Source organism: Simochromis diagramma, unplaced genomic scaffold (genome assembly GCF_900408965.1).
Source record: "Simochromis diagramma unplaced genomic scaffold, fSimDia1.1 OVJJ01000571.1, whole genome shotgun sequence".
Lineage (NCBI taxonomy): Eukaryota > Metazoa > Chordata > Actinopteri > Cichliformes > Cichlidae > Simochromis > Simochromis diagramma.
This window is the reverse complement of record NW_024386885.1, coordinates 169,701-182,767: the sequence shown is the minus strand read 5'-3', so window position 1 is coordinate 182,767 and position 13,067 is coordinate 169,701. Positions and strand designations below refer to the sequence as shown.

General features: G+C 42.8%; 1 protein-coding gene across 1 annotated transcript in view; it reads right to left on the bottom strand.

The window, feature by feature from the left end:
- Positions 1-13,067, bottom strand: part of maml3 (mastermind-like transcriptional coactivator 3) — a 125,997-nt gene that overhangs the window by 104,230 nt on the left and 8,700 nt on the right. The gene's annotated exons all lie outside the window — the stretch shown is intronic.

Genomic DNA, 13,067 nt, shown 5'->3' with positions numbered 1-13,067 from the left:
TTCACTGTGTTTTGCATCCATTTTTCTTTCTCTAGCTTCTAGATTGGCTAAAGTTTATTAAGCTAGTTGCAGCTAACACCACATTTTGAGCACAGTTATTAATACAAGCTTTAAAAAAATGCAGTAAGACTAGTCAAACCCCAGGTTTCAACCGAGGAACAAAAACCCCACACAAATCTGCTCTCTGTTTGTAAACTGATTTCAGATTTCACAGATTTGCAAAAACCTACTGTGACATGTTTACAGCTGTGCCAGAATAATTGGCTATTTTGATATCCGGTTTTTCAGGTTTTTAATTAAGATATGCTTTTTTGTTTGTTTTGTTTTTTGAAGCAGTCACACTTATGCTCCATGTTTTCAGTAAAAAGAAAGAAAAAGAAATCAGTGTTCATAACAGAAACGTGTTAGGCATGAGGACCCCGTATGGTCCATGTGTCATGTGGTAATCCGAGTGATCATTTCATTCATGAATGCGCCCTAAATCACAGTGCAGCACATTTCCTGTAGATGCATGTGTGCTACCTGTAGCCTTGAAAAACTGGTTGTAGCAGTTAACAGAATATAAAAATGTCTCCAAAACATCCATTCATCCATCTTAACTGCTTATCCATTTTAGGGTCAGGGTCAGTGTGTGTGAATGTGAAGAGGTCGTCCATCCATCACAGGCTAAACACATAATACTAATCGCCTGAAGTGCCGCCCACTGCTATGATGTCTGCACGATAATGTGGAGGTTCGCTGGTTTGAAACAGTCTTCAGAGTGTAGTCCAATGGCTCTGTGCTCATGTCTGAATACCCTTCACTCCAATATCCAATAAGAGAAACGCACAAGACTGACAACTGCTCGTCCACGAGTACGATCCCGGCCTTAACTAACTATCTCTCACTGGAACCATTTAGCTCAGCCGTGTTTTTTTCATCAGAAGGTCAGGCAAGCATTCAGAGATCCACACACTGAAGCTTGTGTCAAACACAAAGAACTCATTTTCTACATGAATATTATTTATTCCTTTTTCCTCGTTTTACTCGTGTGACAGTAGCTAACCCATGAGAAGGAGCTTGTGTGTTTTGAATTTAGACAGCCATTAAAGTCATGACGTCATGATGAGTTTGAAATACAAATGTGCTTCTGTCAGATGTTCAGCACAGGTGCTGGAACCTTTAGTAGCGTGTTGGCATGTTTAGATTTTCTTTTTAGGCTAGGGTTGGATTTAGTGGGTCAGAGGTTGTTGAGGTTGCACAATTTACAGAGCTGTAAAAAGAACTTATGTTTCTGTGCTAAAACTCGAAATATAGATTTTTGAATTGAACTCTTTAGCAGCCTTTGGACAGCCAAGCTTTCTTGAATGCGCCACCAAGAAAGCGTTTTCTCTGATGGTGAACGCTCCATTAGGAGTGGATTGAACTAAAAGCAAAGTGCTGGATTAACTCCAGATTGTAGCTGCTTGAGGAAAACCTGTTTTCAAAATGTCAGTGAGCTGACAAAAGTTCGGTCCCTTAAAGCAACAGCAGGCCTACAGCTACAGGTACCCACGACCCTTTTTCTTAATCAAACTTTTCCACAACGGCGGCTGCTTTGTGTTTCCAGACTTTTCTGAACTTTCTTGCTCCGTTCGCAACTCTTTCCAAGTCGTTATCATCAAACTGCTGCCTGCAAACTCCCTCGTCCCCCTCTTTCCGTGTTTGCATTGCTCTGTCTCTATTTTTAGCTCTCTCTTTCACAGATTAGGGGTCTATTTATAGACCCCCTTATGATGTCCAATAACAGGGCTCTCTGCAGGAGAATGGCAGCATCACAAGGATTCACACACCTCCCACTTGGCACTGAGCTCTCTCACTCTCTCTCTCTCCTGTTTTGCTCGGTCCTCCCATCCCATCCCTATGTTCTCCTCCTCCTCCTCCTCCTTTTTCAGCCGCCCCCTTCCACCCCTCCGTCTATCCATGGTGGAAACTGGCACCGAGCCCACAGTTACAGTGGAAACTTTACGCACAGGAAAGAGCCTCATGTCACCCTGACAGCCTGACAGTGCGTGCACATTTTTAAAAAACGGCATCTTACTTACAAAAAGAGACGGTAAGGATATAAACGTCTACCTACACATGGAGAAAAATAACACAACCTCCATGGCGCTAATACACCACACTCTCCGTTTTAGTGAGAAATAAAGCAGACGGCAACATAGATACGGACAGATAGGATGTTTTTTCTTCTTCTTGACGTTTGCCCCCCTTTTAAAAAAGAGGACATTACATAATTCTCAAAACACTTCCTCTCTAAGCCAAGAGCACTCTGGCGTTTTATCACACGCACACACACATACACACACACACACACACACACTTGACATATCCAAGCAGACAGGCAGCCTGTTCGGGATGTCTGCATCACAGTCGCTATGACAACGGCAGGAGAACAATCCACAAAAACAGCCACTTGGTGGGAGGAGCGAGGGGGGGAGAGAGACAGACAGACAAAGAGAGAGACAGAGCGCTCATGTGGACTGTAGCTGTACCAGCTCGGGCTGCGTGCCATTTCTTTTACCAGCTTCTCAACTCTGCTTCCCCTTCAGGGCAGAAAGCGCCTCCTCGCCAACGGGAGGGCTGCGTTTCATGTGCCACGAGCGCGGTTCCCCTTCTTTGTGCCTTTGTGAGTGTGAGAGTTACACAGAGTCACGCTCAGAGAAATAAATGCAAATACTGGCCCGCTGTGGGGTTGCGTCACAGTCCCCACAGCTGGATCATTCGGATTCTGACCACTCACATCCAAAGCAGCCACTGAGACTCGTTTTGAGATGTGCGTGCTGTCACCAGGCACACTACAGCCGGGCTTCCTGTTTTAAGAGAGTGATTATCTGTGTCACCATGCAGGACTTACCCCATGGGAGTCTTCGCTGTCCCTGTGGGTACATAAAGGGCAACAGTGCAGATGCATTCATACACCGTTGTTCAAAATTGTATAAATGTTCAGTCTTCCACCTTCATCTTCTTTTCATTAATGCTATCTAACAAAGCCACTTCAGGTGCAATGCGATTACAGCGCACATTGACTAACCTGGCGCGCGTGTGTGTTTGCACATTAGTGATTTATATTGTTATTTAGGTAGTTTGTGACAAATGAATGACTGAGCGCCATGATCAGCTTTGTCTCCCATCCAGGGAATGAACTCCATATTTACTGAGCTCTGCATATCATCACACGAATGAACCAGTTCTCCACCTGCTGCAGGTTCTGCTTAGAGTGGCCCTCCAGCTTGCAGCAGCTATCAGGAGCAGAAGAACTGCAGCTACCAGCTGCAATCTAAGACCCCGGTGACAGTAGGCCTCGTTCGTCTAGTGAAATCAGCTGCAAACTGGAGGTTCAGCCTAACCAGTACTGGTTCACCCACATGATGCTATTTAGAGTGGACCTCCAGCTTGATGGGGTTTCTTCTCATACAGCGAGGAAATGAGGCCTTAAAGAATGAAACAAGTGCTTCTTTTTCTCGTGTTAACTTCAAGAGCAAACTAAGATCTGAAAGAAGAGTTATTTGTCATAATGAGATTTTTTTTATTATTTTGCACAAAATATAGATTGCATGTCTGCCAAACTGCTAAACACAAGTATGAGAATTTTACAATAGGCCTAGGTTACATGCACCTCTGTGATTCTACATCTGAGATATGAAGAGAGCTTTAGACGTCTTTAGTATGTCTAAAAGTTATGAGGGATAAGGTCCGCTCCCAGAGTGATTCCAGTCTGATTTAAGACATTAAAAGTAAAAGGATCTCGCTCTCTTGCTGTCTGCGCGCTGAAAGGAGTCGGCATTTTAAAATACCACATTGTTTTTATTTCCCCAACCCATTTTCTTCTGCACACAGGTGTAATGAACTGGAAAAGCAATGATGTGGAAAATATACTGTTAATGTTCCAAAAATATTTAGCGTATGTGCAAAACAAAGATTAGGACTTTTCCTTCTCTCCGGGGACTTCCGCTGGCTGACAGTTAGGATCCTCGAGGGGGGCTTTCTTTGTTATGTTTCGAGCTGGAGTCATTAAGTATCCATTAAAAAAAACCCAATGGCTCCTTAACTGTCAACAAGCCGAAAATAAAGCAAGAATCCCAGACTCGCTGTTTTCACGAATCGGGAAAAGTGTCAATTACAAAGCTTTAAAAAGAGCATAATCACTGCTTTCCCCTGCGTTCAGTCGCATTTTAAAACTGCTACAACTTCTCACAGACTTTGAGGGCATTATCACTAAAGAGTTTCAGCTGAGCTTTAAGCCTCTAACTCCACAAAGCTTGCTTGACAAAAATCAAACCACGTCTGACCCAAATCTGCTCAAAATCTTCAGGGAAATGTAGTTTTTTCTTGGCTATTTTTACTACTCTGCAATCATCCTGTGAGTTCCAGTGCTTTGCTGATACACTGAAGTGAACGGTTTGTGACAGCAGAGAGCCGGGTAAACATCTGCCGATCTCGTCTCCTCAGTAGAGTCCTCAGTCTCTGCCAGAGCAGACTAGAAGGCACAGAGAGGAGGAGAGGGAGGTACAGATAGCAGACGATGAGAAGATGGTGGGATCCGCAAAGGCTGACAGGCAGAAAGCCTGAGACGGGAGAGGGGGAGCGGGCGATGAGCCTGAAAGGTGAAGGCAGAAAAAAACTGAAAAAAGACGCACTGCCGAGAGTGTCGACAAGAAAGAAGTGAAGTCGGGTCACAGAGCGTGTAACAGACACACTAAGACGCACACAGAGACAGACGAAATGACATACTGTAGATACGCATTCTTGCAAAAGGCAGTAAAACTTTCTGGAGAAACAATACTACCAGCCAAGTGTCATATCCACTACTATCAAACTGCACAACGGTATCTTGGGAATCTCCAGCACTCCGTCCAGCAGGGCCGCCGTTTATAGCAGGAATGCCTGTTTACATTCTCTGCGTGGCGGTCGTGACACCCCGCTGACAGAGTTTCAAGGTCCCCAGAAAATAGAACGCAGTGTTTTGCATTAGCATGCACTTAAATTTTCAAGGAACGGTTTAATATTTAAAAAATTTCGGTTTCTGTAGGAATATTTATGACATCTTTTCTGTCATTATATGCCTCCTTGTTAGATTAGCTTAGCTTAGCTATCCTTGCACTCACTGTACAAGAAAGAAATTTAGGCACCAGAGGTATTAAAGGTATTAAAGGAAAAAAGTTTTTACCCTTTCTTGGAAAAATAAAGTGAGCGGGTAGGACTGGAAGCTTCCGCTCTTTATGGCTTCACATTTATGATAAAAGTGGTGCAACTTGCCTTAATCTCAGGTCGTCATTCTTTAAATATCATCCCCTGTTTATTAATGAATCTTTGTGCTGCACCTGTAGTTTTCCAGAAAGTCCCTTCAGATTAAAATCTCTGTAACAGAGAGGCGAACAGGGAAGTGCAAAACTCATCCAAACAAAGGGATGATCATAACAATAATCAACTGTGTGACTAATGAAAAAGTAAGGTACCTTTTGGCCCACTTGAACCTATATTTAAAGTATCTGTTTTCTCAATTTAGAGATTCAGATTTTTTTTTTTTTTTTTTTTAATTTAATGTGGAAAATATAAACCAGGCATCCCTCTCACTCACAGCTGTGATCATCATACTTGAGTTTATGTTACCGTTACCGTCTGGCAACGTCGCCATTAAATTTCGTGACTTTTCTCCGAGTCTACTGTTGAGGGAACAGCAGAAAGAAGTGGCACCTGTGGACGAGCCGACTGCACGTGTGCTGCACTCTTCTTGTGGTTTGTTTCCCAAACGGAGGTTGAGCATTTCGTGTGAGATTACTTTGTAGCTGTTGACTCTTTGTCAGACGATGTCTAAACTCTCGTTCACCCTCCTCCAGGTCTGCACAAACTCTCACAGTTTTATTCATTCTAAACGCTTTCAGTAATAAACAATATAAACAGTTGAATTCTTCTATTTTCTAATAAATAAATAATTTGAAATTTTGCATAACCTAAAGAAGCGCAGTGAATAGCGGTCAAAAGTCTTGGCTGACAGTTTGTGATTCTGACAACTGTATTTGATGAATACAGTTAATACCACACGGTGAGAGAGAGAGGGGGCAGAAAGTGAGAGTGCTTTTGAAAAGAGCAGCTGGCATGTTTCCTTGGTTGTGATCGTTGTTGCTTCTATTTTAGGAACCATCCAGGAAGTGATCTAGAGACAGGCTGCTGACGGAGTAATTCAGCTCAACCAAACAACGCTCAACTCATCGCGAACCAAAACAAGCACAAGTGAACGTAGCAGAGAAAAAGAGGGCGGAATAACGAGGAGGGAGCAGCACATCTGGATCTTTCTGTGTATATATCTACTGTTTCATTTACTTCTGGGAAATGCGTTAGGCGCTGTAGCACCAGTGTGCTACGCGGTGCATTTGATCCAGTTTCATCATGACTGTTCAGATGTATTATCTCTTGCTGGATTAAATCTTGACAGACTTGACCTTTTCTCTCCAACACATTTTGTAAAAATCAATTTCTCTAAGATTGCATTTGACAAGTCTTGTAGCACCGTACAGCATGTTTCAGCCACTGGATACTGATGCCTGTTACCCTTCACTATCACAGGGGTGGGTAGTTCATTCTCAGCGTTGGAGGAAATTAAAGGGATGAGTCAAGTTCAGTTAGAAAACGGCTTAAAGGAGCCACAATTTGCACGATCGCAACAGATTTTTACCCAGATTCGGGATAGCCAAATCCTCTTTAAGTACACAGCTCAAGACCTCCATGCTGTACTGGCTTTCTTTGCTAAAAAAGGCTAAAAACGAACAAGGATCTGCGAGGAAGGCTTGTGTAAATGCCATAACCTTGGGAAACCCTTTCTTAGAGCTTAATTGAAACAAAAAAAATAAATACGTCTACTTTTCCGAAGCTCTCAGCTGCATCTGAGGGCAAATATGGACTACATGACTCTCAGAGCTGCTGTGCTGCTCAAACCACAAGACGTTTTTGTCTCAAATAGCAGTTCACGGATCCCCACAAGTCAATTAATTTAACAAATTGCTATAAAAATATACCAAAATACCATTCTTTGAAGTTAATTCCTGTAAATGCTGATCCCTCGAGGGAAAAAGCACAACAGTGAGCTGCTGTGCGTTTTTATAGCATACTAAAGTATTGTTTTCTCTTTACAGTGTGTCAGTGTGTGTACGAGTCCACGCATGAGGTTATAAGGTTTCACTAACAAAGGCCACGTGACAGAGACTGCAGTAGAAATTAATCACATCTGGCCTGTGGATATGTCTGATTAGTAAACCAAGCAATTAAGCGCTGGTGAACCTGCAGGCGGTACCAGAAATGTTTGGTGGTTAGACGAATTATTCATATTTTATTCATACACATGTACCAGTTTACTCTAGTTCCTAAAATTTTCGCAGCTAAGCATTAGTAGCAGGAGGCTGCTGGTGCTAACAATGCTAACGTTAGCCTCACACTGCACACTAATGTGACGTGATGTGCAAGAGTGCAAGAGTCAAGCATTTCAGAGTCGTTCAAAATGCGATTTAGTCATTGAATAATGTGATTAACGGCTTAAAATAGCTCTTAAACACACGCACAATATTTTCGTGGCCAATGTTTAACTGTGGCTCTGTCAGATTTTGCTCAACCATCAGTGCTCCTGAGTGTTTTTCAACTTTGAGACTCGCAAATTAGTCTCAAACCATTTAATGTACTAAGAAATGATTCACCAGGAAGATCCATAATCTGGTCATAATCATCTTCACTGTGTTATAATGTTGAATGCAGCTGCAAGAAATTAAATTCATGGCATACAGGTGAAGCCATGCAAGCTGAGATCCTGCTCAGAAGAGATACCCATCCATCCATCTTCTTACACTTATCCTGTCCAGCGTCGCGGGGGAGCTGAAGCCTATCTCAGCTGTCACAGGCCGACACCCTGGACAGGCTGCTAGGCTGACACAGAGAGGCGTTCACAACTATTCACACGTACAGCCGATTATGAATCACCAATTAACCTAACCCACACATCTTTAGGCTGTGAGAGGAAGCTGGAGTACTCATGCAAGCCTGATGAAGAACATGCAAACTCTACACAGCAAGGCCTCAGCTGGGACTTCAACTGAGGACCTTCTTTCGATGAGGAGACAGTGCTAACCACGGCGCTCCCGCTGCCCAAATGAGAAGCAATAATAAGTAAAGTTACAGCGTAATAAAAGAAAAAAGCTCATAATAATCTTTTACTTGTACTGAACACAGCAGGAATATTAAAAGGACAGTACTATGGTAAACAAACAGCATGTAGCTTATTTGCCTTAAAATAGGAAACCTTTTTAATTAACTAAACCGTGAGAAATGGAGCTCCACGACGAGAAAACCCACACAGGAAACAGGCAAACACCAAGTTTAAACCCAGGTCCCTCTGTCTGTGAGGCCACCGTGCTAACCTCTCAGCTACAGCATGAAACTGCAACGTTTTCTAAAGTAAGAAGCTGTGAGGTTAGATTACACTGTGAAATAAACTCAAAGCTGTTGATTAAATCTGCAAAGATCCGTGCCGGGAGAATAGAGGTATCAGAAATAGGGGACAAGATTATTGTTTGCTAGTTTTGGGCAGCTGTAGCGGTGTGATTGAACTTTCTCTCATATAGAGACAGAACCAAAAAAAAAGAAAAGGAAAGAAGAAAAGTGAACAAAATCACAGGACTTCCTGGAAAGTTCTGAAAATATATTTGTGAAACTTGATTCCAGCTATCGGCTCGTCCTTCTCACGTTGGCTGCTGTGGGGCAATATTTGGTGAGTTTACACTATTTGCACAAGTAACGTGTGGAAAAAAAAAAAGGTCAGACACGGCTTTAGATGCAGGAAAATCCAGCTGCCGATAATTTGCTGAAATTTAACAGTGAAATTTGTTCCAGTGCCGCGTGAGGCGAAATAAACCAGCCAGCACTGACAACATCTGCCCCTGGGCCCTCGTTTTCAGCCAGATGTGTGTGCTTCTGTGCAGCCCTGACGGTCTCCAGACAATCACTGTCATAGGCAGCATGTCGGTCGCGCTGCTGCACATTCTAAAGACTTCCAGGCTGCAATCACCAGGTAAAAATCAGCTATCAGTCAGCGTCGTAGCACGCCGCTAACTGTTCCACCACACAGTTAATATCCTCGCTCACACCATCCCGCTCTTCCCCACTGCGCCTCGCTCCCCCTCTTCCTCCTTATTGCCCTCTGCAGTATTATCAGATAATGTGTGTGTGTGTGTTTTTCCTCCTGCACTGCAGCCACTGTGGCACAATTACCCCAGCTGCTCCACTAATGGCTATTGATGCAGCTGAGGGCCCCCTGCACACAGTTGCACACGCAAACATTCATAAAAAATTCATGACGCTGGCTCGATAGGAAGGTGCGGGGGATCTGGCCGGCACTGGAAAGAACAACAAATGTCATCTAACAAAGGAGGTAAGCGGCACACGATACCAGCTTTAACATTCAGCAACACAGAAAAATGCAGATGATGTTCATATGAACAACGTTAGCACGAAGAGCCGATGGGTTAAGTCCAGCGTGCAGTAAAATCCTGTGTCTACGTGCCTGTGTGTGCTGCAGGAGCACATGTGGTGGGTAATTCCCTCTTAGCACAGGATTTCTCCCTGACACCGGCCTACGTGGAGAAAGCTTTAGAGGGCTAAGCCTGCTACCTGAGACTGAACCGGAGATCACCGGAGGCATGGAGCGCAGTGATGGATGGAGGGAGGGGTGGCAAGGTGGAGGGGAAAAAAGAAAAGGGTGGATTTGAATGACTGAAAGGAAAGAAGGGAGGACAGAGTGTAAGAACGACAAAGAAAGGTCAAAAGAAGGTAGGAGGAGAGAGACGATCAACAAAGGACCAAATTGCGTGGGAATTAGAAGCAGTCACTGTGCGATGGGCACAAATGAGTAACAGGAGGAAAACTGGAGGACAAACAAATGATTTAAAAGTGCCACGATACTGTTTTTCTTTTTTGTTTGTTTTTTGGCGGGGAGAGTGAAAAAGTGATGGAAACTGTCCCTGAGTTTGACAAATCAGTAAGAGGAAGGTCAGAGGGTTGCCGCCCGCCACCAACAGGAAACTGAAAACTGGTTGTCAAAGATTAGGTGATATTTCCTCTGTAGCTACCCTCAAGTGTTTCACTGTAAATGCACAGCAAGTCAGACTAACATGAAATTAATGTGTGTCATTCAAATAAGCTTCAAAAATGCCAAAAAAATAAGAGCTTTAGCCTTGAACAGAAAAGTGTTTCAACGTCAGCTCGACATAATTTCACATTATTTCTACATTCTGACACCTTATGTTGTTTATTTCATTTACATTTCAGGGCGAGATGTTGAAACTTGTTACTTTGCATGTTTATATTTAAGCACGTAGACTTGAAGATCTGGCTGCAGTGTTTTTAGACGTCTCTTCTCTGCTGTAAGCTCCTCCCACCTTACAAACGTCACATTGACACAAACTATAAGGAAGTCAACACTAGTTTCACATGAGATTCCATACCCGCTCTCCCAGGTGACAGTCGTCTGTGTCTTCCTTCACAGATGTGCTCTGAAAACACGTGTGATTGGCCAAAGTCTTCTGTTCTGTCTAATCTGACTAGATTATCTAAAGCCTAAAACAGAGCCCACAGGAGGAGCAAGAGTCTAGTTAATGTTCTAGTTTAAGGTCTGTTAACATACCAGCATGCTGTAAGCCACGCTAGGGCCAAAGGAGGTTAAATTATCGGGATCTCGTGTAAACAGTGGAGTTACGCATGAAGTTTTCTTCTGTCATCTCCCATTAATCATGTCATGACTCCACAGATTTATCGTGTGACCTTTCAGAAGGGTTACGCCGCTCATTGGGAACCAGTGGACTAAACTAACTTTCAAGTCTCCACCATAAGCAACAGAAAAAAGGTGCATACGTGCAGATGTAGCAGGATATTTAAATCTAATAAGAATATAACACATTCTTCTGCACTCTTAATGAAGACAAATTTTGAATACAATAGGTTTTTTTTTCTTTTCCACTGCTGCTATAAAGACAGCAGCATTTGCATATGATGAAAATGTCATGTGGCGTTATCTGGTGGCTAACAGCTCCGGCAGAAATGCTGGAATCATAGTACAATACTTGAATTCACAAAGCACGAGGCAGATAAGCGAGTTCGTAACAATTCCAAAGATCAACACCGGCAAGACTCGGTTTAAAAATAACAAGTCATTTTAATACTCTGCCAATTTCCCTGCAAGAGAACAAAACAATTACACCAAGATCTTGTTAGAAGGTTGTCACAGTACGTTTCCCTTCGAAGTTGTAGTAGGAGTGGGGCCTATTTAGGGGAAAATGTTGGAAGAAATACTGACAACCAGGCACACTGAGGAGTTTTTGGTTGAGTTTGTATTGTGGCCACATTTGGTATTAAATTCCCAAATACAGTGGTTCTTTTCTTTCTTAGTAATAAGAAAATATTTTTAAACTGCTGCCCGGGCCTCGTTGCAATTTCTACGGTTATGTGGAGGAGTCGACTCTACCTCTTCTTACTACTGGACTGCAACCTTTAGCAAACACAAATGTGGTCCCATCTGCTGCAGACAAAGTGTGTTGTTACAGTATTTCCCTAAAAACAAACTCTCACAGTATCTCTGCACCCTCTCCTGTGCACACACATGTATGAATCCATATGTGGCAATGTTCCTGTTCTGTGTCCCAGTTTAATAGGCAGAGGGAATTACATCTTTATGACAGGACTCCCTTACTAAGGCCATTGTTTTAGAAACCCTGTTTAGCTGTAGAATGGTTTCTGTGTGGATGATGCTTACCTCGCAGAGTGCTGGTGTTTGAGGAAAAAAAGCCACAGCCAAAATGTTTTTAATTTGGTGTGTGTGGTGTGTACAGATCAAACTACCAAGTCAGACGCTACATGTTAAAACAGCAAATTGTTCCTTCGGTCTTCACAGAGAGAGTTGTAGCCGTCACCATTCCTTCATTCTGACGTTTCTAAGTAAAGCGCATTTACTCGCAGAGGATCGGAGGGGACCCGGGCATCTCCGATAACCACCTCATCCATATTTTACCAACTCAGCGTTTGTGTGAGTACACCAGGGGTGAAAGCAACAAAGATGGCTTCCCACCATCCTGCTATCAATAATGCAAAATCTAAACTGCCGCTGAGTATTGCTCCTTTAATACTACACTTACTGACGTGAATACAGTGGAGAAAGCGAGCAGCCTTCTGGCACAATCCAAACAAAAGGCAGCGCATAGGCCAGAGAGATAAGACAACAGATACTCGACTCTTTCCAGAGGTTTGCTGTTTACTTAGTGAGACTGCGCCATTTTTACTGTGAGAGGATAATAGTTAATGTTACAGAGAACACTGCGGCGGGGTCAGAACTGAACTTTGGCTAACCTTAGACACCATGAGCTATTGGTCATATAGACTAAGTGTGAATACAGCAACATTTGTCTGTCTGTTAGCAGGATTACACAAACACTCCAACACAAAACCTGTTAAAGTTTCATCACTTTTTATTCTAAACTGCATGACGGGTCCACACTTTCTGAGTTATTTTGTTCCATGATGTCGTATTTATCTCACGGAGCTGGATTATTTTTCATGTTCTGGCCCCATTGACACAACAATTTCTTAACTTTTGGGATGATTACAGTACATCTTACCTGATCTTATGCTTTTGCTGATCTTTATGCTCTGTATATCTTATATAGCAAACAAATCAGAGAAATATCACTTCTTTTATGTAATGGGTTGGTAGCTAAAAACATTGGGAACTAATATTTTAACATTTACCCATCTATCCAGTTGACATTCATGCCAATTAATAATATGTAAGGTGACGACTTCAGCTAAAGAATTACAATATTTCCCTCTGAAAGTTACTAAAATAGGAAAAGACTATTTAATTCAATTCAATTTTATTTATTGTAAGGTAAGGTAAAACCCTACAAAAGTACTGGCTCACCTACACATGACACCTAACATGGAAACCCGTGTCATGAAGCTCCCAGCTCACATGTTTTGTGCTGATGTTAATGCCAGAGGAGGTTTGCAGCTCTGCG